A 25,906-nucleotide genomic window follows, 5' to 3' on the forward strand; every position below is an offset into this window, starting at 1 on the left:
GCAATTAAGTAAAAAAAATAGATAAAAGCATTTCCTTAATATATTAATATGTCTGGGAGAGGTAGATGTTAAGGCCAGAATTCAATCTCAAATCCTTGCACATTTAAATTATCTTCTCACAAAATGATATAATAATTTTTTTTAAAAAAAAAAACATGATTCTAGACACAAAGTAGGTGCTTAATAATTATTGATAAGTAAGAGATCACTAAAATCATTCTATGTGATACTTGGGCAATTCTGTCTATGAAATCTGACTTTGAAATATTTTATCGGCCAGGTGTGGTGGCTCACACTTGTAATCCCAGCACTTTGGAAGGCTGAGGCAGCCAGATCACTTGAGGTCAGCACTTTGAGATCAGCCTGGCCAACATGGCGAAACCCTATCTCTACTAAAAATACAAAAATGAGCAAGGTGTGGTGGTACATGCCTGTAATCCCAACTATGTGTATGGCTGAGGCATAAGAACCGCTTGAACCTGGGAGATGGAGGTTGCAGTGAGCTGAGGTCACGCCACAGCACTCCTGCCTGGGGGACAGAGTGAAACTCCTTCTCAAAGAAAAAAAAAAAAAAAAAAGGAAGGAAAGAAAGGAGGAAGGAAGGAAAATATTTTATCTCTGAAAAAAACCCTACATTATTTTTCCATATAGCAAAACCTGCAGGCACTGATAAATACATACAATTGTGTGTTTTTGTGTGTGTGTGTGTGTGTGTGTGTGTTTGCAATAATGTATGTGTGTGTTAGATTTATTTTCCTGCAAATAAACCCATCTCAAGCCTCAAGCGGTGATATCGTCAGTTCTCATAAACTAAACACAATCAGCACAGGTCAGTATGTACCTGGATTCAACTCCAAGGATGAGGCAGGTGCAGGTCTGGAGCTGACCTGATATTTCAACAGGTATAATTCTTCTATAAGTGTTAGGTGTGAACAACACGCTAGCAGCAGTATGTCCTGCTGTATCAGACCTCAGATTGTTTGAATACTGCACTCCAGCTTTTAACTACTTTCTCTACCCGCACACTTAGTATCGGGCAATGTCACCTACACGATTATATTGCATTTGGGCTGGGCTCAGTTCCTCTTGCACCCCACCTCTTTGCACCTGGACAGAAAATGAAAGTGCTCATAGAATAAGCATCACAGGTGACAGAGCACCAAGACTCAGAATGAGAGACTGACAGAAAATACTTCATGAACCGTGAACGGCTGAGGTTTCCTTGTGAGCTGAAGAGAGCTAAAAGCCTAATTCAGCTCATTTCTACTCATTAATCACAAGAGATGAATGGTGTCTGCTGTCCCAAATTTCGCTTGCAGATGTAAATTAATTAGTAGATTATTCACTTAAAATGTTTTTATACATTTTTGAATGTCTTCTATATCTTAGTCATTAGTTGTAATCTTGCTTTTGTTTTCTCATTTACCCCTGATAAAATTCCTATACAATAAATACTCTTACGGATGGCTCTTTGCATTTTATCCACTCATTATTCAATTCCCTTTATTCTGGTAAATACATTTATGTGTCTCTGTTATCAAACTGGCATTAGGCTTACTGCATGTACACTCTAGGGATGGATTGCGAGCTGTAATTCAAGACTAGGTAATCAAAGTACATTGTTCATGGATGGACAAATGTTCCATGAAGTCCAATGAGATAAACTTCTGGAAATATTGTTCAAACTGAGGAAAAGGAAAATGCTTTTACCCAATATGATGATGTTAGAGGGGAGCTGCTGGGGACCACTTACCCATTTCCTTTGACAGCTTGCCTTAGAGAAAAGCCGAAATGGTGGAAAGTATGCCCCATTATCTTTTCTTTCTTTTTTAACTACAAAGTTTGAAAGAAATTTGTTGTTACTTGTAACTAGAATGATACTACCCCCTACATTCACTATTTCCATATTTATCTAAGAAAATTGCAGCTCAGAGATGCTCAGAAGTATCTTACCTTACACATTAACTATCTTTTGTAGGAATGAAGTCACAATTGGGAATGAAGTAATACTGATTTTTAAACCACCTTTTTTCATATAGCAACTAATTGCTGCCTGTTGTTTTTGATGTAGTACTTTGAAATTATTTTTAAAGAGTTTTTATTGAGACTGAAAAATGTGGAAAAATAAAACTTATTTTCTAGCCCAAGGTAGATGACCATTTCAAAAAAAAAAAAAAAAAAAAAAAAAAGGAAGGTTTTCAACTACATTGCCCTTCTATCTGAAATTCCTTCAAATGAAGAAGAACAAAGCAGAGACAACTGGTTTAATGAGCTTGGAAAGCACTAACTCCATATACAACATGATTTCTACTAGAGGTGGTTATCGTGCTTTCATGACTTGCTGTATTTCAGTCACCATGAAAAGTACTTCACATATTTTCTCAGTGAATCTTTGAAATCACCAGATGTGGAAAATTCTATTAATATTAATTAGTACTCTACTTTAAATTAATAAGATAGATCCCAAAAATATAACATTTTTTCCAAAAATAAAAATCTAGCAAGTATAGACAGTCCAAGATTACGATGGTGCCACTTAAGATTCCACTTCACAATGGTGCAAAAGCAACACACTTTCAGGAGAAGCCATACTTTAAGAACCCATACAACCCTTTGGTTTTTCATTTTCATTGCATTAGATATTCCACACTGTATTATAAAATAAGGTTTGTGTTAGAAGATTTTGCCCAACTGTATGCTAGTGTGTTTTGAGCACATTTAAGGTAGGCTAGGCTAAGCTATAATGTTCAGTAGGTTAGGCATATTACATGCGTTTTGACTTACAATGTTTTCAATTTACGATGAGCTTATTAGAATGTAACCCCAGTTTAAATCAAGGGCATCCATAGTAGGCTGTGAATTTAATTCAGTTCTGAAATTATAATGTACAGTTCATGCTATAGTTATTCTTATATAGAGTACAATGCACATTTTATCTACCATTAGCTCATTTAAATTACATAAAACAACCTTAAGTTAACTCACAGAATTAATGACAGAAGATTACTTACAGCATATTCCCATACAAAATTATTTTCCCCTTATTCTTTTGGTGAGTTAGTTTGGTTTTTCATTTTTCCTAATTTAGTATTTTCTTATTCTCTTTAGGTCAAGGAGAGAAGATAGATTTCACAGTGACATAGATGTTGTCTCCTCAGGATGCCCAATTCACACTTTATTTTTGATTTCTAGATGGGGACAAAATTACTTTTCCTCTCATTAATAGAGTATTTATGATCCTATGCAAGCCACAATGGAATGCATTAAATATAAAACCCATCTTCCTTGTTCTGTACACACACACACACACACACACACACACACACACACACAGAAGTATGTAAACAAGATATGTCATTTTCATTTTATTAATACATATACTGAGGCAAAGGAAGTAAAGTGATGATCATGATGATGATAACACTAATGAAACTCTACAGCCATAAAACACAAGGTGCCTTAGATTAAATGAGGAAAGTGACCTAACCCAATCTTACTATCAATTACATCTCTTTTCCTTTGTACAATGACACATTGATCCCTCTGATTACCTCTAATGCTTTGCCTCTATTCAATTACTACCTTACTCCAGTACAAAAAGGAGAGGGTAAATCCACAGCTAGAGTATTCATCAAGGCTCATGTTCAAAACTGTATCTCTTAAGGAAAATCAGAATCAAACAGATTTAGATTTTGCTTCTGATTCAATCATTAAAAAAAATTATCCTAAGCATCAAGGCCTGTTTCTTAAAATGAGAAGGATGCCTACTGCAAACTTTATGTAATAACTAATAGTCCCAAAATTTTACAATGAATGGAATAAAAAGAAGAGAGACACACAGAGAGAAAAACAAGTTAATCTCATTATTACCAACACAACCTCTGCCTTCAACACTACTCTCCTGTTTTGTTTAAAGTATTTAATGTGATAAGCCAGGTATGAATTTGTGTTATTTTTTTGTTAAAATTGTATGCATTTTGAGTGCCTAATAAATGCTTGGCAGAAGGCTTATATAGTAGAAACTCAGTAGTGGTTACTAAATGAATAGAGAGTTCATATTAGTATAAAAACTTCAGAAATTTCATTCATAACAAGAACATTGGATGTTTATTCCTATGATTTTGATAAATTACTATGGTATTAGCAAATGACAGAGAGAAGATAATGACTTCACGTTTTGGAAATCACTTAACCATTTGTTTCCACTTATTTATTTTAGAGGCAGGGCAAAATCTGAGACAGAAAAAGTTCAGCTCTCCAGTCATAAACTAATTTTATCAAAAATGAAAATAATGATGATAGTAGCTAAGCACAGGTTGAATATCTCTGATCTGAAATGCTTGAGACCAGAAGTGTTTTAATTTCATATTGGCTCAGATTTTGGAACATTTTTACTCGGCATTCCTAATCCAAAAATATTAAATCTAAAATTCTCCAATGATCATTTTTTTTGGAGTGTCATGTTGGTGCTCAAAAGTTTTGGATTTCGGAACATTTTGGATTTCAGGTTTTGGGATCAGGGATACTCAATTTCTATGCATATTAGTAAGAATCTGAAGTGTTTTCAATATGTGATTTATCTTGTTAAATTTTCTTTATCAATTTCTGAGCTAGATATGATTGAATAAGTGCTAGGAAAAGATTTAGTGATTTATCCAAGGTCATGTGAAAATTGTGAGCATTAGATTTATACCTCATCTTCTAATTTCCGTGTCTGTGGTTGCATGTATCTCACAGATTCTGCCTATTTATTGATATGATGAGAGAAACTCTATCAATAGTCAAATATATGAATAAAACATCATATATAACAAAATACTACACAACACTGAGAACAAAAGAACTACTACTATGTCTATACACGATGTGCATTAATCTATTAAATAAAACGTAGAAAGAAAGCAGACACAAAGAGTATGTACAATATCCTTTCACTTATGTAATGTTTAATTATAGCCTAAGATATTGGAATTCAGGTTACCTTTGGGCATAAGAGACAGTAACAGGAGGGAGGACAAAATGGAACTTTTGGAGAACTGGGAATGTTCTGATTCTTGATTAAGGTTCTGTCTTCACAGGTGTCTTCTTTTTGTGACATGACTGCTCATATGTCTATTCACTTAAGAAGTACAGAATTTTCTGTATGTAGGCTATAATTCAATAAAGTTGTTTGTTTGTTTGTTTGTTTCTGAGACGGAGTCTCGCTCTGTTGCCCAGGCTGGAGTGCAGTGGCTCAATCTCGCGTCACTGCAACCTCCACCTCCTGGGTTCAAGTGATTCTTCTGCCTCAGCCTCCTGAGTAGCTGGGACTACAGGTGCGTGCCACCACACCCAGCTACTTTAGATCAGGAGTTCAAGACCAACCTGGCCAATATGGTGAAACCCCATCTCTACTAAAAATAAAGTTTTATGAAAATAACAAATGCTAAAAAACAAGATTGATAACAGGCAAATAATTACCATTTTCAAAAGGTAAAAAAAAAAGTAAACTATAGGAAAAATCCTGAAATTTCAGGAAAAAATCCTGAAAATTCAGTGTGTGTGTGTATATATATACACACATATATACATATATATACGTGTATATATATATACACACACACACATCATTCATTACATCTTAAAATATGCTTTTGTTATACGGTGTTTTATTTCTATCTTGGTCACTTTTGTTAATCCCGAAATGCTTGGGAATTTCCAAAAGAAAGGAACAGATTTTGATGTGTGCAGATTGCTTCAGTGATAAATGTGTTGGATGGGGGGACTGCTTTGTCTCACCATTTCAGGAAAATATTATTAAAAAATTATATACTAATTTTACAGCTTAAATAAAATCAACAAATTCCTTAAAGAAAAACTTACCAAAAGTGACTCCCAAAGGAAAGGGAATATTTGAATATATCTCTGTAAAATTACAGTTTTGAATCTGTTATTAAAAACATGCACCTGAAAAACTTCTGGGCCAGAATAGTTTCACTGGTAAATTACATCAAACATTTCAGGAAGACATAATGCCACACTTGCAAAAATATTTTAAATAAATAGAATAGGTATACCAGTACCACACTTATTTTATGAAGTTAGTATAACCCTAAAATTAAAATTTGACAAAGATATCATAAGAGAATAAAATTATAGAATAAGACCCCTTATAATCACAGACTCACATATTCTTATATGTATTAGAAATTCATTTTCAGAAGCATATAAAAGGATACTAGTTTATGACTGTGAAAGGAAGAATAAGCCCCCCAAAGATGCCCAGGTGCTAATTCCTGGAACTTTCAAAATCAGGTTATGTGACAAAGGAAAATTGAGGTAGCAGACAGAGTTAAGGTTACTAATCAGCTAAACTTAAATATTAAATAGGTTTGGTTGGATTACCTGGATAGAATCACAACGGTCGTTGTAAATAGAACAGGGAGGCAGAAGACAGAGAACAGTGAGATGGTAGAGTGAGAAGGACTCAGTCCAATGTTCTTGGCCAACAAAGCACGACTTGCGTAATTTGAGAGTCAATACAGGAGTTGGTATTAACTGTGTGAGTATTTTTTTTTAATTATTTTGAGTTCAGGGGTACATATGCAGATTTCTTACATAAGTAAATGTGTCATGGGGGTTTTTGTGCAGATTATTTCATCATCCAGGTATTTAACTTAGTACCCATTTGTTACTTTTCCTGATTCTCTCCTTCCTTCCACTCTCCTCCCTCTGTAGGCACTGTGGGTCATTTTTAAGCTTAAAAACTTTATAATTGTAAAAATTAACAAAATAAATTATATCCAATTTTAAATAGATGTGAATTCATGGAGATTTTAATAAACCTGCTACCTTGCCTGAATTTAAACCCTATTAAAATTAGGCAAACCTGCACGGAATAAATTCAGTCAAGGACATTGGGAGGTTATATAAATAACTGCTAATTTCAGGGAGTATAACTTTAAAAAGATGGTATAAATGATGAATGATAGATTTAATAATGCAGACAGGGTAGAAGGACATGTAAAATTTTGATTACATGGAGAAAAATATAGATACATCCTATATTCACACTCTATGGAATGTCTTTTGCACTATGGTTCTAATAGGAACTCTGGGGCAAGTGTATTAGTTCAGTCATACTCCAGGAGCTTATCAGGAATGCAGATTCTCAGACCCTACCCCGGACCAAATGAAGCAGAATCTACATTGTCACAAGATTGGAAATGTGTGTTTGCATTACATTTTGATGATATGCTATTTAGAGAAGGAGCATGGAATTATAGTCAAATGGGTTAAAATGATAGGGTTAGAATGTGTATGTATAGAATCAGAATCATTTTTATTTTTACTGCTCTTTAAATTTCTAACCAATATATGTATCCAAATATACTCTACATTACAGCCTATAAATACTCCTAAAATTAAGAAATTGATTTTATTTCTGGAAGTTTATTTTCTGCTAAATTAATACAAATGGAAGGAAGACAAAAATTAGAAACAACATATCACTGTAACACATAAGACTTTAAAAGAGAATGAATGTTTAACATATAGAGGTCAAATAAACTAGGGACATTCCTACCATAGGTTAGAAATTATCTAAAATATTATTACCATAAAATTTATAATAATGAGAAAAGAGTTTGTGATATAAAAATGAATAATAAAGAAGCAAACTTATATATGTATTATGATCACAATCAATCAAATGAACATTAAAGACTAAGCATATTTCAAAGGAACATTTCAAGAGTTTACTCAAAGCCGAGTTTATTCCTTTGCCAGTGGAACCATGAGTCATTTAAAAATTTTGTTCAGTTGATACAATTTTTCTAATGTCTTTAGCCAGATATATTAATTTTAAATAAAAAAATTAAATGAATTGGGAAAATACTGTTTGGACATGAAGACACCAAAGGCTAACATTGGGATTCTTTTTGCTGAATATGAATACACATACATGCAATAAAATAGGGCAGGAGAAAAAATTCTAAGTTGTCCTAAATTCCTTCTCTTACTGAAAATAGGACAGTGAAACAAGAATTCTGACTTGCTCTAAATTCCCTGTTTTTGCTAAGTCAGCATTAATAAGAGAGAAGGTGGCATTTTTGACATACAGTTCTCACTGGCACTCAGAGCACAGTTACGGCCCACCAATGTGTAACTGAAGTTAACTCTTGGAGAGTCATTTCCCCCTCTCGAACTATAAATATGTAGAGAATTATCTGTGGATATAGCAGAGAAAAGTGGGTGGAAGGGGAGGGATCCACGGAGTTATTTTAAAATGTCTACAGCAATCTGTGACCCAGCTTCATCTTGGGTAGCAGAATGAAACTACGAAATGACTCTGTTTTCCACTTCTCTTCTAAAAGGTCTTGCTTTCTAGACCTCTTCGGTCAAAATCAATCTATGTTAATTTTGAATAGGCCAGATCATAATTTAAATACAATGGAAATATATGTGCCTATTATTTTTAACAAATATTATCACACTGCATTCATGAATTAAAATACCTGATAGCAAATAAGATCAACTTACAGAATCATGACAAACACACTTAATTTGTTTATCCTAAATAATATAATATCTTAATTCTACATAATTTGAATTGGATTTTCACACAAGATATCTTTAAAAGTTTAATATGGATGACTGAAAAACTTTGAAACACCAAACCAGCAACCCTAAGAGGTTCATGATTATAAATATACTACTACTCTGACTGCTATCCGTAAGCAATATCATAGTTAATAAAGAAAAAAATGACAGTAACAACACTACAGTCACATTACCAATATTTTTACCATGTGCCTGTTTGCTTCTGAAGGAATCAGTCACTCACCAGAATATTATGAAGATGACTTTAAACTGATATTCCTGTTCCCACTCTTACCCTCTACTCTGGGAAAGTCTTCAGTCAGGAAGGCCACTGACCTTGGGCACTGAGACATTTCCCCCCATGCCTCCCCGCAAAAAGTAAGCAAGCTTTATCAGAACCTTCTATCCTTTATCCTTTGAAGCAATTATTTCTGTTTTCTAAAGCAATATCAGATAAAATCTCTTACAATTCAATTGTCACAAGTACGTCATATTATATATTTTCCAAATTTAGCATTCTCAAGCAAAAGAAAGTAACATAACATGAAGCATGCACTTTTACCTCATTCCATATGACTGATATAAGATCACTGATTCCTAGAATTAGAACGGTTCTTATAATTACTTTGTTTCTCAGTAATGTTGATTTATTGTATTAAAGAATGTGTTAAGCCCTCCACCCAAAGTTGAAACAGACTCTACCATCTGTAATATTCCAGAAAGAAATTGATTAACAGATATTTCTTATACTTGAATGTAAATTCCAAAGTGGGAGGGATACTTCATCATCATTCTATATTCACATAACACAGTGCTTAAACATTACTAGGTTCTTAATAAACTTAAGATGGCTTGGTGTTCATGCTGAAGTGACTCCTTGTAACGTGGAATATAAAGTAAACACAGTAAGTGAGAAGGATGCAAATGTTCTTCCTTACATTAAACTAGCAACTCCTTGTACTGTCTAATCATTGCTTGTATTTCTGAGCATTAAAGCCAACCATAAGTTGGCATCAAGCAGATTCACACAACAACAAAAACTACCTTCGAGTTACGTCAGTGTTTCTGAAGCTTTATCACAAAATCAGTGACAGAATTAATAGAGGTGGTGGTAGAGATTGATTACTATTGAAGGAAGGGGGGCAGGAAAATTATTTTAAGAAAGAAGTTAGCAGCTGGACAAAGATTGTTGAAGCAATAGGCAATCTCAAGAGTACACATGAAAAGTTATATGAAGAAAATTAAAAGAAATGTATCCATAATGCAAAAGAAAACACTAGAGTGAAGGGCAGAGTGAGGGACACATTACACATTTTCTCTGGAAAATTATTAAGAGGTTAGGTAAGAAAAACTTTTATTTCCTTGTAATAAATTTTTAATCTATAAATTCCAAATGTACCAATCACTTACCTGAACAACTTTTTATCCTAAGTTACATTTGACATAACTCAACAAATAGTGGTAAAGATTTTAAATGGTGTTATTGTGTCAATATTTGTAGAATGCGCAAACTTTGGTCCAAGGTGCCTAAGCTATTTGAAGGTAAATTTACCTAAAATTTCTTCTTTAAATATTTTTATCAAACTCAGTATTCTCCTAGAAGATACAGTATTCCAGAGGTGTTTGGATTATTGTCCACTCTTTAAAAGATTATTTTAAATGAAAAACAAGGCCCTTTCCCCCAGCAGATCCACATTTGTTTGATTTGATTTGAAGGGTTCTCTTTCATGGGTTCTTACTGAGATTTTTCATCACAAAGCTGTGGGGGCTTTGCCCTGAGCCACATAGTTACTTGCCCATCTTCACTTAATGGTGCTCATAAAAATCGCTGAATCAGAGCGAATGGTCTGTGTTGTTCCCACTGCCCCAGTCCTTACAGCACTTGTTAGGGGTTCATTGATTGCTATTGGGAACGTTCACTAAGGGTCTTGGGTATTGAGCAGAAACTTCTCCAAGGAGTTTTGTTTCTCTTTATTTTTGTGCTTTAAACAGTGTTGAGAAATGCTTCAGATATGATCTTGCCTTTGAAATCAAATTCTTTCAAGTTGTTTTAATCTCTCTCACTATGTGGCTTTCGGAAGCTTTCACACCCTGTATCTTTAAACGTCCTCTGTTCATCTTTGCAAGCATTGTCCTTGTAATATTGAAAGTAAGATAGGTCTGCTACTTTTGTAATAAAAATGAACACACCAGACTTATTCATTAAGGACAATATTTTAAGTACACGAAGGACATAAGTACCTCTCACTGAGCTCCTTTTCACAGATCAGCTGGGAACTTGGTACTCATTTAAGTTGTGATTCATTGGTCATAGGGGTCTATCACTTGCCAAGATCACAGACTCTCACAGCCAGAAAGAACTGTAGAGGATCAGAAATTTACATATGAGTACTCAGAAGAGAAGAGTAAATGCATCTTCTTGACTTTATATAACTGACCTATTTTGCTTTGTTGAGCCAGCATCCTGCTGTATTATTGGGTATGGAAGAGATTTTTAACTTCTTAATTAAAAGTATTGTAGCTACTTTTGATTGTAAACTGTGTTTTTCAAGTAGCTCACCTTTTTTAAAATTTTATTTTATTTTATTATTTTTTTTTAATTATACTTTATGTTCTAGGGTACATGTGCATCACGTGCAGGTTTGCTACATATGTATACATGTGCCACGTTGGTGTGCTGCACCCATTAACTTGTCATTTACATTAGGTATATCTCCTAATGCTATCCCTCCCCCCGTCCTGACCCCAGGACAGGCCCCAGTGTGTGATGTTCCCCACCCTGTGTCCAAGTGTTCTCATTGTTCAACTCCCACCTATGAGTGAGAACATGCGGTGTTTGGTTTTCTGTCCTTGCGATAGTTTGCTGAGAATGATGGTTTCCAGCTGCATCCATGTCCCTATGAAGGACATGAACTCATCCTTTTTTATGGCTGCATAGTATTCCATGGTGTATATGCACCACATTTTCTTAATCCAGTCTGTCATTGATGGACATGTGGGTTGGTTCCAAGTCTCTGCTATTGTGAATAGTGCTGCAATAAACATACGTGTGTATGTGTCTTTATAGCAGCATGATTTATAATCCTTTGGGTATATACCCAGTAATAGGACGGCCGGGTCAAATGGTATTTCTAGTTCTAGATCCTTGAGGAATCACCACACTGTCTTCCACAATGGTTGAACTAGTTTACAGTCCCACCAACAGTGTAAAAGTGTTTCTATTTCTCCACATCCTTGCCAGCACTTGTTTCCTGACTTTTGAATGCTCGCCATTCTAACTGGTGTGAGATGGTATCTCATTGTGGTTTTGATTTGCATTTCTCTGATGGCTAAGTAGCTCACCTTTCACAGGTAAATGCTAAAACGTTCAGTTTTCATCTTTCTAGTGCTCCTTCTGAAGGCAGTGCCTGGGTGTGCAAAGGCTGGAAAGCTTCAGTGGTTTTTACAAAGGTATGTGGGCGCATGGTAGAAATTAACCTGGGGTACAAATAGATATAAACTGGCTTTGTGGTCCAGCATGGTTGGGCCAGGCCTTGGTAATGCCTGTTGTCCTGCTGTAATTATTAATAGTGATCTTTTTACTTCAAAAATTGTGTGGTTTAGACAACACAGTGAATGGTCACTCTAAATAGATGAGGATGCCAGAAGCTACTAATGGTGACTACAGTTCATGGCAGAGCAGTTACTTGGTGTTTGATCTTAGGTCTGAAATCTAGACACATATTATTTCATTTAGTTTGTTTATTAATCCAGCCAATATCTGAGCACTTTTCATATGCCAGACACTCTCATAGGTTCCAGGAGATTTCTCATTAAACAAAACAGCTAAATCTCTGCTGTTGGGAAGCCTACATATTATTAGTGTTATTGATTTATGGTCCACATTTTGAGAAACATTAATGATTTAACTTATTTTATAGATGATAACTAAAGTCCCCCAAAGTACAATGACTTGCCCAAAGTCAAGTAAAGGGTTAGTGGCAATTCATAATTAGAATCCTAGTGATGCACAGTATTGTCTTGATGCCTTCACAGGACTTGCGACAGGTGCACTGTTTACCCAGCCCGCCCTGCTCAACCCTTCTTGGGGGGTAGCGTGTGAGTGAATGAATGCAGGAACCAGCCAGCCGCTTTGGTACTGGCAGAAGCAAACTCTGCTTACTCGGGTCCGCGGCTCTCCACCCCTCGTGGAAGGGAGCATGCTAGCGAGTGCAGAAACTGGCCACTTTAGCGCAGTCAGGAGCGAGTTCCGTGCAAGTCCCACAGCAGCCTCCAGGTGGGGATGCCTATGACCCCAAGGCCCCAGAGGGCATGTTACAGTACTTTCTTAGCTGCGCCATCCACAGACAGACAGCAGTGTGCTATCAGCACAGTGGACCCTTTGCCTCGTTGTCTGGTGTGGCTGCCGTTTGTCAGTGAGGGCAAAAGGATGGTGTGACAGCCTTTTTGGGTACCTGCAGTTGACACATCCCAAATTCTTGTCTGGTGCCCCAAAGGAATGAAGTCACTCAGATGAACTGAAGGATGGTGAATGTGGAAAATTTTATTGAGTGATGAAAGCAGTGGCCAGTAGAGAGGGGAGCCAGAAAGGGGATGGGAAGGGTAGTTTACTCTCCCTTGAAGTCAAGCCACCTCTTTGCCTCATCCAGCCCCCATCTCTTAAGTCAAGGTACCTCTCTTCAATATCCAGCTGCTCCTTCCCTACGTCCAGCCACTTATCCCCTGTGCCAGCTGAATCTGGGGTCTTTATAGGCACAGGTTGGGGGCAGGGTGAGCCGCAGGTATCTTTGGAAAAGGCAACATTTGATTGGTAAAAAGCATTATTGAGAAAGAACCAATTGGTACAGAGCAGGCATACAGGGAAAGAAGTTCTTACTTTGGACCACAGATTTCAAGTTTTTTAGCTCAAAGCTGGAGTTTTGCCAGGGCCCCACCCCAATCTGCCTAGAATTTCTCTGCCTCCTGCCTCTATCATTGAATCACCAGTTTCCCCAAAAATAGCTTAATATTTCATAACAGGGATTGACAGACTACATTCTGTGGGAAAAATCAGCCCAGTGCCTGTTTTTATAAATAAAGTTCTGTTGGAACATAGCCAAGCCATTCATTTCTGTATTGTCTACAGCTGCTTTCACCCCACAAAGGCAGAGCTGAGTAGTTGAAACAGATATCAAATGGCATGCAAAGCCTAAAATATTTACGGTGAAGTCCTTTTCAGAAAATGTTTGCCAATCCCTGTTCTGAAATATAGGTATCTCTGCTCCTGACAATCTTATTTAAGCACGTAAGACCTAACAACACAGGCTTTTAAGCATAGACATTTACCACCTGTGTGGCCTTGAGCAAGTCAATTAACCTCTCTGAGATTTAATTCCCTCATCCATAAAATGGAGATGATAATTAGTGCATTGTTAGTAGTGAGGATTAAATTAACTAATGCACGTAAAACACAGCTGGTAAAAGAGAAGGTAGTTATTAACATTTCTAGTTGGATAGCTGCTCCATTAGCTGTCATCTGTAGAGGGTGAAGGTATGGGGTAAAAATTTTTCCTTTGTTTTTTATGCCTTCAAAACCAACAGCTTCCTGGGAGTTTTTGCACATTATTTAATGTGAGGATTACATATAGCACTCAGGAGTGAGCAATGCATCTGGGCTTTAGTGGCCTCTCAGCTCAGCAAGAGACACTTTTGCTTATAAATTTGTAGATCACTACTATGAGGCTTCCAAGCCGTGAGATTGACTTAATGAGAAAAGAGGAATGAGGAGCAATTACATTTCCATTAAGTGGACAACAATGCCCTTGATAAGGCTGCTGGAACCAAAGCGTCCTCTTTCCTCTCAGGTATAATCTTAGAAACACAGCCCAGATTGATTTATTAAACATGGGTCTATTTTTGCTTCTGAAATCAGCTATTTTCCAAGGTTACTCCATGATCACAAAGGACTAAATTCCAATTTATAGTGGAATTGTTAAGCTGTGAAAGTATCATGAGAGATTGGTTCTAAGCACCCATGAAATATGAGCAGATCCTAAAAAGTGTCTGGAAATTCTCAGTGAGAAACTTTTGCCATTTGTAATGCTGGAAGTGAAAGAATCAAGGCCATAGATTGCTATAATTTTGCCCAACTTCATCTTAATAACTTATAATCGAACTAGTTAATACCCGTCCAATACTTACTACATACCAATGTTTGTGCTAAGGGCTTTATAAACATTACCCTAATCAAAACTCATGGCCATCTTACGATGTAGCCAATATATTACATGTATTTTATAGATCATGACATAGAATCTCAAAGATTATCTAGTTTGTGGTGGATTGCACAGCTACTGAACTACAGAGTAGAACTGCGGTACACACCAGGTTTTCCTAAGTACAGAGAACATCCTCTGTCAGTACCTGTACCTTGTTTTCCAGGTTTGGGCTTATGCCTGTTTAGGGCTCCTCTGTGAAAACTTCCCTGACAACATCCAGATTTTACTTCGTGGCTGGTATATTTCTACTTCCATCCAGAAATCTACTGCCGTTATGCCTAGTAATTGTCTCATACATTTTAAGTAAGTGGACGCACCTCCACTTAAGACGACCAACAAAAATAAAAAAGTCTCTATCAAGATTCTCTTTGGTTTCCTCTTTTCCTTGCTTCTACTCATTGTCTCTTGGGCTAATATAGCATATTTTTGGTACAAAACATTTATTGGCATACATTTTCTGTTATTACTCAGGCTCTTACTAGGATATGAATAACAGTCAATATTTAGTGTATATTATTCATGTTTTAGCCATGTGGCAAAAAGTTATACAAGCAATATCTCATTTAATCTTCACAATAACTCTGAACTGGGTATTACCATCTCCATTTCAATGCAAAGAAATGAACTCAGAGACATTAAATAATTTGATCAAATCCACACCACTCCTAAAAATGAAGCTAGTGTTCATACCAAAATCCATTAATTTCAAAGTCTATATTATTTTAACACGTTTTCATAATTTACCTTGAGAGTCTATTTTTTGTGAGTTAGGCATATACAGTCTTATTCTAATGTGTTCTGAAAAATACTGCTAATCACTTATTTCTAAGAGAAGGGCTCATTCTATGTGGTTTTGAGGTTTTTTTGTCTGCCTTCATTCCTAGGCTGCTGCAATCTTTGGCTACTCTTCTTCCCTATCTCTATGTATCACTCTGCCCAGGTATGGTGTACTGGAGCCTTTTTATTTAGCTTCTCTATGGTGCTGGAAATACTAACTTCCAAAGTAAGTCTACATTTAAAATGCCTCCTTTAGTATCAAATAAATACTTCCTGTGAATCACTACTTACTATCCATCCTAGCTACTATAATGCAAGATATTTTTGTTGTTTTAAGTTTCCTTGTGTTGAGTGATTGATTCATTTCTCAAGCAAGTTCTCACCAGAGTAGAGAAGCTTTGAAAAACATTTAAACTTAGTTGCCTGCTGGTGGCAAGCCAAAGATTGTTCTAAAGTGAAGAAAAATAAGAAACAGAGGAAGCTCAGAAATAGCAGATCTGGTGTAACATCCTTGACAGAAACTGAAATCAAGGGGATCTGGGTTTGGATCTCAATTCTCCTATTTAGGGAACATATGGTCTTGGGGAATTACTTAACATTACTAAGTCCTATTTCTAGTATCTCAAAATACATCATCTGCATTTATTTTAAGACAGAGTCTCGCTCTGTTGCCCAGGCTGGAGTGCAGTGTGTGATCTTGCCTCACTGCAACCTCCGCCTCCCAAGTTCAAGCGTTTCTCCTGCCTCAGCTTCCCGAGTAGCTGAGATTACAGGTGTGTGCCACCATGTCCAGTTAACTTTTGTATTTTTAGCAGAGACAGGGTTTCACCATGTTGGCCAGGCTGGTCTAGAACTCCTGACCTCAGGTGATTCAGCCAGCTCAGCTTCCCAAAGTGCTGGGACTACAGGCATGAGCCACCACACCCAATCCTCATCTGCATATTTCATGGAGTTGTCTGTTCAGTCTGTACTTGTTGAGTGCCTACTATGTGTTGATGTTCTTGTGAAGACTGAATGGGATGGCTGGCATAACGAATACCAAAGCCAACACCAACCTTAAATGACAACCACCAATCTTCCTAGGGATGGGAAATTTCATTCAACTTTCTATTATTAGTTATAATTGTTTTAAAGGAACCTCTCTAAGTAAGAATTCTTAGCCCTATTAGAAGTAAGGTAGGCTGGGGACACGAGGAAGTTCTCTGAGAATATGATCACAATACTTGGTCTGATAAAAGCTTAATTTGTGAATTGTAAAAGTTAAATGTCACAACACATAATATACTCATCACAGCTGGTTAAAAATGTAACAAGTTTCCTTAATTATGGGTTAGAATGCAAACCATCAGAAACTGCTAGAAAAACAGGAAGTACGTGGTCACAAAATGAGGAGCACAATCAATTGAGAGTTTGTGAAATGTTCCATGAGAGAAACAGGCTGCTAATAGAGATGTGGAAAATATATTTTAAACTCTCACTATGATTTTCTTGCAAAATGATGCCATGATACTAGCATTGCCTTAGGGAGAACTGATCGCTGCTCATATAACCCTCCTAAGGCAATCTTTAGGGAAGATGATATCCTAAACTTAACAACTGACTGCTATGTTCAATGTACTTTTCAGAAAACGCTGTTTTGAATGGCCTTGACTTAGTACTCCTTGATTTTCTCCTTACTTAGTCCATGTAATTCTAACTACCAAGAGCAAGAGGGGCTCTTCGACAGCATTGAGTTCAACGCTTTTATTTGGCACAGAGAAAACAGAGGCTCAAGTATGTTAAGTGACACACAGCTTTTCCAGGAGGAAGATCTAGAAAAGTTGAAAATATGTACACAAAATAGTAGCTACTGTTTCATGAACAGCTATTATTTTGCAGGCACAGGGCTAGGAGGTCAATTCATTATCCCATTTAGTTAACACAATTAGACTATGAGTAGATATTGGTATTTTTATTTAAGAGAGGGGAGAAGTAAAGCTTGGAAATTTGAAGTGACTTTCCCAAGTAACAGCTGATTTAGCTGTAATCTAAACACAGGTGTTTGATCTCCCGACCCATCTTGTTTCATTTTTACAAATTACCTCCCTATTGATGTTTACTTTAAAAAAAATCAGGTCATAAGTAGGATAGTCTTGAAAAAGTTTGATATCAAAAACCACTAAGAACAAATATTTTGATGTCTTTTTTCCTCCTTATTACCTAGGTATTTTGCTGTAGACTTGTAGTTTAGAGATAACAGCTGTCAAAAGTCGGAGTGTTTTCCTTGACATGAATATTTTATTGAGAACACACTATTCCAGAAGAGAGACTCCAAAATAGAAAATGATAAGAAGCTCATCTCCTAACGGTTACAGTTAATGTTTAAAAAATGGAAAAAAAGAAGTGCATACATCTTGATTCTTATTGGTTATTTTACAGTGTCTTTCCTTTTAGGATGATCAGAGCAGGTTACGTAGGTAATAGATGATTGTCTGCAATGTGCTGAGTCATGCTTACAAGGAAATAAAACTCAAGCTGCATTTCTGGCATTTCCAGAATCAGTCTTTATAAGTTTTCTTGAGCTGGTGTGGGCCATTGGCTCCGGAGCAAAGGTTTTCCCTCCATTTTTACTTTTATTTAACAGAACTTTATAACTCAAGAAAAACATCCTTCAGGATTTTGTTTGTCTCATGCAGAAAAAAAAAACCACTTGAGTGTGTTAAGAATGCTTAACCCTTCAGCAACCTGATTGATGATTTCTGGAAACAAAATTTACTACACCTTAATAAGTTACTAAAAGTTTCATTTGATTGCTCAGAACACTAAGAAAAAAAAAAGTTGTTCTGTTCCATATTTATTCAGCCATGATTAATCTACTGTTGAATAATAATTTTTAATTTCCATTTCTTGAATATATTTATTAATTTACCTCCTGCCAATATATGGCTCTGGTTGCCACTATTTAGAATTTATTCCTGTTCTTCCTAAGTATCATTTGCATAATGGAATGACAAGGTCCATTCACTGGCAGTTGGTTGTGGGGTGCTGGACAGAGTGACTGTGTTATAATTAGTGGCATCTGGCCTCTGGTTTCATTAGCATGCAAATGGAGCTACTAGAAACCATGAAAGCCTGGCAATTTCACAACAGTCCCCACAATGTATATCTACTTTTATAAGCATATCAGTGGGATGGCTTTTTATAAAAGAATAAAATGTGTATGTCTGAATGAATTTGACTGCCAATCTTTGCATCCTAGAATCTTAAGGAATTTTCTGTTGAAGAAGAACACAGGTTGGCAATATATCAATCTCAATTTCTTTCCAAATTTTAGGCTATTAAAAATGTAATCCAAGCTCTTATTTCTGCCTGGCCTGTCTCTATTCCCCCCGTCAAATCCTTACTCATCTCCTTGTCTTCTTTATTTTCTTTAAATAAACTATTTTTTTTCAGCTCTATAAAATACATTTTTGCTTGCTTGCTTGTTTTTCATGGCATTACCATAGGCAGGAAATAACAAGGCTCTCGATTTCCTGTTTCACCACATCCAGACTCTTCGCTACAGTCTTCATGCTTCTGTTACAATCACCGATGATGTTAGGTAGTGATTGCAGCCAAATCTTATTGGATGGTTGGTATGTATCAAGGATTGTTTTACCCTCATTTAATCTTCTCAGTAATTCAATGAATTGGAACGGCTTTAAGCTTTATTTAAGAGAAAAAAAAAAAAACAGAAGAGAAAGAAAAATAAAATAAAGCTCAGAACAGTACTGTACCTTTTTGGAAGCCACCCAGTTCACACACAGCCAGGATTTGAGTTCAAACCTCTCCGACTGTAGAACCCCACTTATTCTCATAGAGACTTTTCCATCTGCCACAACAGGTACAAATTTGGTCTAAAAAGCAATTCTTTCCTCTGAAGCTTCTCTAAACGAGAGAATTTTATTCTTACAGAAATGTTCTGAGCCTCACGATTTATAAAATTTGTCACAGTGACAACTTTAGATGTTTTACTTATTCTGATTTTAAACTAGATGTCTATTTGGTTTTTGCCTCTTAGTGTTACTTTACTCCTTACCACCTCATGGATTGACAACAATCTTCTTCAAAGGGTGAAATCCAGAATCTCAGTTTTGTGGGATATTTATTGGTGTCATATGACAATGGTGTTTCTCGATCCATTAATTTTGAGAAAACTTGGGTTCAACTTCATCAGAATGTTTTCTCTACAACAGAATTTATAAAAGCCTTTTCACATGTTAATGTAAATATGCCTTACTTCAAGGAAGGCTGAAAAAGTATCCCTTATTTGCCTTTATTGTGTGAAGTTCTATTTGCCATCGAGGAAGAAGTTATGGAGATTTCTGGTTAAAGACTACTGGATAAGGAATACTCTGTTTCTAGTAAATCTACATGACTTTGGACAATAAATTAAAATGTAGTCCTATATTTTTCAAAGGTCTCTGGGATCTCTTCTTCTTGAATCATAAATATTATTTATGCTTTGATCCTCAGCAAGTAATTGAAATATAGGAGAGTGAAGTATGTCTCAAATTGTCAATGTAAAAATGCAAGGAGATAATTAATGCATAGTACATAGTCTATTGCCTAGTGTAGAGCAAATACTTTCTAAAGAGTGGCTAATTTAAATATGAATCAATTTTTAGAACTTAATATTGTGTTCTTTTCCTTATTTACTACAACTAATTTTGAAAAGCTACAATTTGACTGACAGGAAAAAACCCACTACCATCATCCTTAATAAGCATCAGTAATCAGCAGTGAATTAATAGCAGTGGCCTCTCTCTGTTGCTATCAATTACACACATTATTAATGGATTGACAAAAATCTGCCAAGGCGTAGATTGTTAACAGGAATTGACACCTCGGTTATTGCCAGTGTCAGAAATTAATCTTGGAGAGTGCAAGCATGCCGCATTAAAATGCATGTTGCAATGGTTTATGATGTGGAATAGAAGACCTTTGCTGTAAAGTGATTTAGGATGCAGGCTTGAGGGAACAATGCAGGCATGTATCTGAGAGAGGAGGCATGGGAAGTACCCACACGATAGTTCAGACACATATCAAGATCTATTCTATAAAGGTTCTGGGTTGTTAATCTGAACCCCTGTGCGGTTGTTAAATAAAACCTAGAACAACCTGGATATTGAAGCAATTAAAAAATAATTTACTTTTAAATTATTAAATCTTAGAAAAAAAGAAAACCAAACATGTATTTACTTACTTAATTCTCAGAGTAATGTTATAGGGAAATTGAAGATGAGGAAGTTGATATTTGATATTGAAATTGCCCAAGTTAAGTTGCATTTGGTAAATGAAAGAGTTAAGCGTTTAACACATTTTCAGAAGTACAGGTATTTTTTCAGGATATTGCATTGTCTCCCTAGAGCTTTTAAGGTTTGAGAGAAATAGGTGGTGAAGGTGGCTAGGCAGAGGGGATAAAGGGACTTCTGAAATAGCGCGTGGGAAATAGCTTAACTGCAGCTTTTCTTACTTGCTCCCTGGGTGCTTAGTACAAGGCTGGCTTCACCATATACAGTGAGATGCCAACTCCATTTCCTTCCTCGGGAGGTCAATGATATTGGCTCCATGCTTACATTATGTTTCTAGTCTGCTATTCTGGCCTGCTAAATGTGTTGTGATTACAAGCAGCATTAATGAGTAGTTTGCCTGTGGTGACTCTTCTTACCAGCTGTGGTTGGGTTCTTGCTCTATTCTGAATCTCTAATGCTATCAATAGGATCCTACCGGTACTGGATCTTGTCCTGAGTTTCACACTGGGTTGAGTTCATAGATGTAACATGGTGAGAACACATCTTTCATCTGTGAAGAGTTGGGAATATCTCCAAGATTATAACTACTCATAGCCTTCCTAAACACCTTAGTAAAGATTTTTTTTAATCACCAGTAAGTGATACAATAATAGAAAGAAGCAGTGTTCATGGGATATTTATCTTACTTTGAAAAGATGAAAAGAAACCCCAAATAATTATCCTATACATGTACTTGCAAGGCCTTAGGAACACTCTGCCCTCTCATCTTGTTTCCCTATTTTTATAAACTAAATTTCCAAGTTTTGCTACTTTTATATAGTAAATTCCCAAGTTTCTCAGATACCATCTTAGATTCTCACCTCTGGCCTAACTTCAGCATCTCCTTGAATATAATTATCGGGTTTTTGCATGTCCTTTGCTTGTAATTTGTCCATTGTTTTTTCAACAAAATGTGTAGAATATTGGTGTTTGGTGGGTTATTTTCCGCCATCGTGAGTATAAAAATCTTATGTGGGACACTAATATGCTGTACTGTGTCAGAAACCGTGGCTGTATATGCATTTCCTCTTTGATTATTCTTTCATTGAGGTAAAATATACACATAAAATTTACCATCTTTATAATCTTTAAGTGTACAGTTCAGTAGTAAAAAACACATTTATATATTTTTCCTGCTTCACTCTCCTGCTCTTGTTATATTTCTCAGTCATCAATCCACTCTCCATGTTAATGAAATTCAACTTTTTAGCTCCCACATATGAGTGAGAACATGCGACATTTGTCTCTCTGTGGTTGGCTTATTTCCCATAACGATGGCCTTCAGTTACATGCATGTTGATGTCAATGACAGGATTTTGTTCTTTTTTATGACTTAATACTATTCAATTGTGTGTATATATACAGCATTTTCTTTATTCATTCATCTGTTGAAGGGCACTTTGGTTGATTTCATATCTTAGCTAATGTGAACAGTACTGTAATAAAGCTGGGAGTGCAGATGTCTCTTTAGTACATTGATTTTATTTTTTATTCTTTTGAATATATACTCAGTTATGGAATTTCTGAATCTTATGATAGTTCTATATTTAGTTTTTTGAGAAAACTCCATACTGTTCTCCATCATGGCTGTACTAATTGACATTTCCACCCACAGTGTATGAGGGTTTCTTTTCTCCACATCCTTGCCAGCATCCATTATTGCCTTTTTGATACAAGCCATTTAAACTGGGTTGAGATGATTTCTCATTGTGCTTTGGATTTTCATTTCCTTGATGATTAGTGATGTTGAACATTTATTTATATACCTGTTGGCCATTTGTATGTTTTTTTTGTTTTTTTTGTTTTTTTTGAGAAATGACTTTACAGATCTTTTGCCCATTTTTAGTTGGAGTTTTGTTTGCAATTGAGTTGTCTGAGCTTCTTATATACACTGATAACTATTTTTTTGTCAGGTGAACACATTGCATGTGTTTTCTCCCTTCTGTGTGTTATCTCTTCACTTTGCTGATTATTTTCTTTGCTTTGCAGAAGCATTTTAGCTTGATGTAATGTCATTTGTGTATTTTTCCTTTGGTTGACTGTGCTTTTGAGGTCTTACATAAAAATATTTGCCCAGACCACTGTCTTAGAGATTATCTCCAAACTTTCATTCTAGTAGTTTCACAGTTTCAGGTTTCAGATCTAAGTCTTCAATCCATTTTGATTTGATTTTTTGTGTATGATGAGAGATAGGGATCTACTTTCATTCTTCACATATTTAGTTTTCCCACAACCATTTATTGAAAAGACTGTTTGTCCTCCATTGTATATGTTTGGAAACTTTGTCAAAGATGGATTGGCTATAAATGCATGGATTTATATCTAGGTTTACCATTCTGTTCCATTGGTCTATGTGTCTGTTTTTATGCCAGTACCATGCTGTTTTCATTACTATAGCTTTGTAGTAAATGTTGAAGTGAGGTGGTGTGATGCCTCCAGCTTTGTTCTTTTTGCTCAGGATTGATTTGGGTATTTGGGGTCTTTTGTGGTTCCCTATACATGTTAGGATTTTTTTTTCTATTTCTGTGAAGAATTTCGTTGGAATTTGAAAGGCATTGCATTAATTTGTAAATTGCTTTAGATGGTATTGTCATTTTCACAATTTTTAAAAAACTTTTAAGTTCAGGGGTACATATGCAGGTTTGCTACATAGGTAAACGTGTGTCATGGGCCTTTGTTGTGCAGATTATTTTATTATCCAGGTATTAATTCTTCCAATTCATGAGCGTGGAATATTTTTTATTTCTGTGTGTCCTTTTCACTTTGTTTCGTCAAGGTTTTATAGTTTTCCTTGTATAGATCTTTCACTTCTTTAGATGGATTGATTCCTAGGTGATTTCTATATTTTGTAGCTACTGTAAATGGGATAGGTATTTGATTTCTGCTTCAGATTGTTGATGTTTGTAAATGTTACTGATTTTTGTATACTGATTTTGTACGCTGCAAACTTCCAGAGTGGTTCTTCTTTTCTTAGAAGGGCACATTCATGTGTTAATACTCAACTATGGGCTGAGTAGACAACTCTTGCCTGTGATCTGTGTTATCTTAACTGTTTGATAGTAGAAGACTTGTAGATTGTTATGAGATGGACTTAAGGTCTATACTTGGGACCATCTTCATTTAATCACTTACTTCTATCAGAAGAGCCCAGATTCAATAGATGGCCAAAGACTCACTCAATAGCAGGAAGAATTGTAAATCGTAAGTAAACAGGGAGGCCATTAATGAGGACTATCAATATAAATGATCTCCCATGAGAATTAAAAGAAATATAAAGCCAGTACTTCAAACACTATCATGTCAATTTAATACTAGTTGTCTCCTCACCACTGGGGGTTAGTATGTTCAGTGGTAGAAATATGAATGCTTATGTTGGATCTGTGGTAGATTCAAACCTCCAGCAAATCTGCTGAGATAAATGACTTAATTTCTCTATTCCTCAGTTTTCTTATCTGTAGCACGATCATGCTTATTTTGTTAACTCATAAAACAAGAATCGAGGAGAGATTTTCCACATAATTGACGCCCAGCAGATGGGGTAGGAAGGGAATTTGCAGATATGGTAGTTCAATTTTCTTACCATCTATTTGGAGGTTACTTTCACTTTTCTGTAGCCCCAGGAAGTCTCTTATCTCATATTCCAGTTGAGGAGAGTTGCTGGTGAAAATCTCAGTGCTATATGTTTATGTTTTTATTTTGGTTGAGTAAAGCCAGCTTGCGTCTGTCCTTCCATTTTGGAACTGGCAGTTCACATCTTTGATTCTTATACTCACTTGTATTTGTTTGTTAGGGTTGCCACAACAAAATGTCACACACTAGGTGACTTAAACAACATAAATTTATTTTCTCACAGTTCTGGAGGCTAGATATTCAAAATCAAGGTGTTGGCAGATTCTGTTTCCCCAAAGGCTTCTCTCTTTCACTTATAGATGGCCTCCTTAGCCATCTTTAAGACCTTAGCATTCTTTAAGACCATGTCTTAACAGGGTCTTTCACATGTATGTTCCTTCCTCTTCTTATAAGCAAACCAGTCATGTTCAGTAGCCACCATTATGAACTCATTAATTACCTCTTTAAAAGCCCTATCTCCCAATGCAGACACATTGGGGTTTGGGGGTTCAGCATAGGAATTTGGGTGAGGGGGAAACAATTCAGTCTATGAAATCATCCAGATAAGTAGACTAAGAGTTGATCCCTATCTTCCAGGTAGCTGGTAGTTTATTCCTATCATAAAAATGAAAAAACAAAAGAGGCTTCGATAATCTCACTTACTAAAAATAGAAGCTAGACACTTAGCTGTGCTGTATTGGGCTGAAAAAGCAAATTTTACAGGACCCATGTGAGGATCTCCATTTCAGGGTTAGCTTGAAAAGAGGACATTGTAAACCATCAGCACAAAGGGTTTAGGGCTAAGTTAAATCTGCAGAGGCCAGTGATGGAGTTAAGTAGTTTGGAGTGGGATTTTCAAGAATGCCAGGGTCTGAAACTCCACCTGCCTGGAGCTATAATCATGATTGTTACGACAGATACTTATTGAGCATTGCATGCCAATGAGTTAACTGTGTGTGCAGACATGCAGTGAGAGTAATGTCCTATCAGGGCCTTTATTTCACTGATGAGGTGTTCAAGACTCAGACATATTTAATATGTGGGAGAACCACTATTGACACACTGGTTATTTGTTTTTCAGTTCACAAACTTGGACTCACCAAGCAAAGCTGCATCTTGAAGTCACAGCTTCCAAGACTCAGCTCAAATTCTTTCACTTTTAGAAACGTAGCCAGATCTCCTGATATGGAAACCTGTTACGAGTCTCTCTGTGAGACTGAGATCAATCAGTCAAAAAAACAGGTAATAGAGATTTCTCTGTTTGTGCTACTGTGACAAAGTATTAGGTAGGTACAAAAGTAATTGCGGTTTTTGCCATTACTTGTAATGCCAGAGGTAAGGTCTATTATTTCTGTTAAAGAAATGACAAAA

General features: G+C 36.0%; 1 long non-coding RNA gene across 1 annotated transcript in view; it reads right to left on the bottom strand.

Annotated features, from left to right (window-relative positions):
• Positions 1-7,312: 7,312 nt before the first annotated feature.
• Positions 7,313-25,906, bottom strand: part of LOC105549454 — a 30,923-nt gene continuing 12,329 nt past the window's right edge. Inside the window, exons 2-3 of the long non-coding RNA XR_001007540.1 lie at positions 10,822-10,940; positions 7,313-9,177 (exon numbers count right to left, since the gene is read on the bottom strand). This is a non-coding gene — a long non-coding RNA (uncharacterized LOC105549454). The remainder of the gene's footprint in view (positions 9,178-10,821; positions 10,941-25,906) is intronic.

The sequence above is a fragment of the Mandrillus leucophaeus genome, unplaced genomic scaffold (genome assembly GCF_000951045.1).
Source record: "Mandrillus leucophaeus isolate KB7577 unplaced genomic scaffold, Mleu.le_1.0 Scaffold44, whole genome shotgun sequence".
Classification (NCBI taxonomy): Eukaryota; Metazoa; Chordata; class Mammalia; order Primates; family Cercopithecidae; genus Mandrillus; species Mandrillus leucophaeus.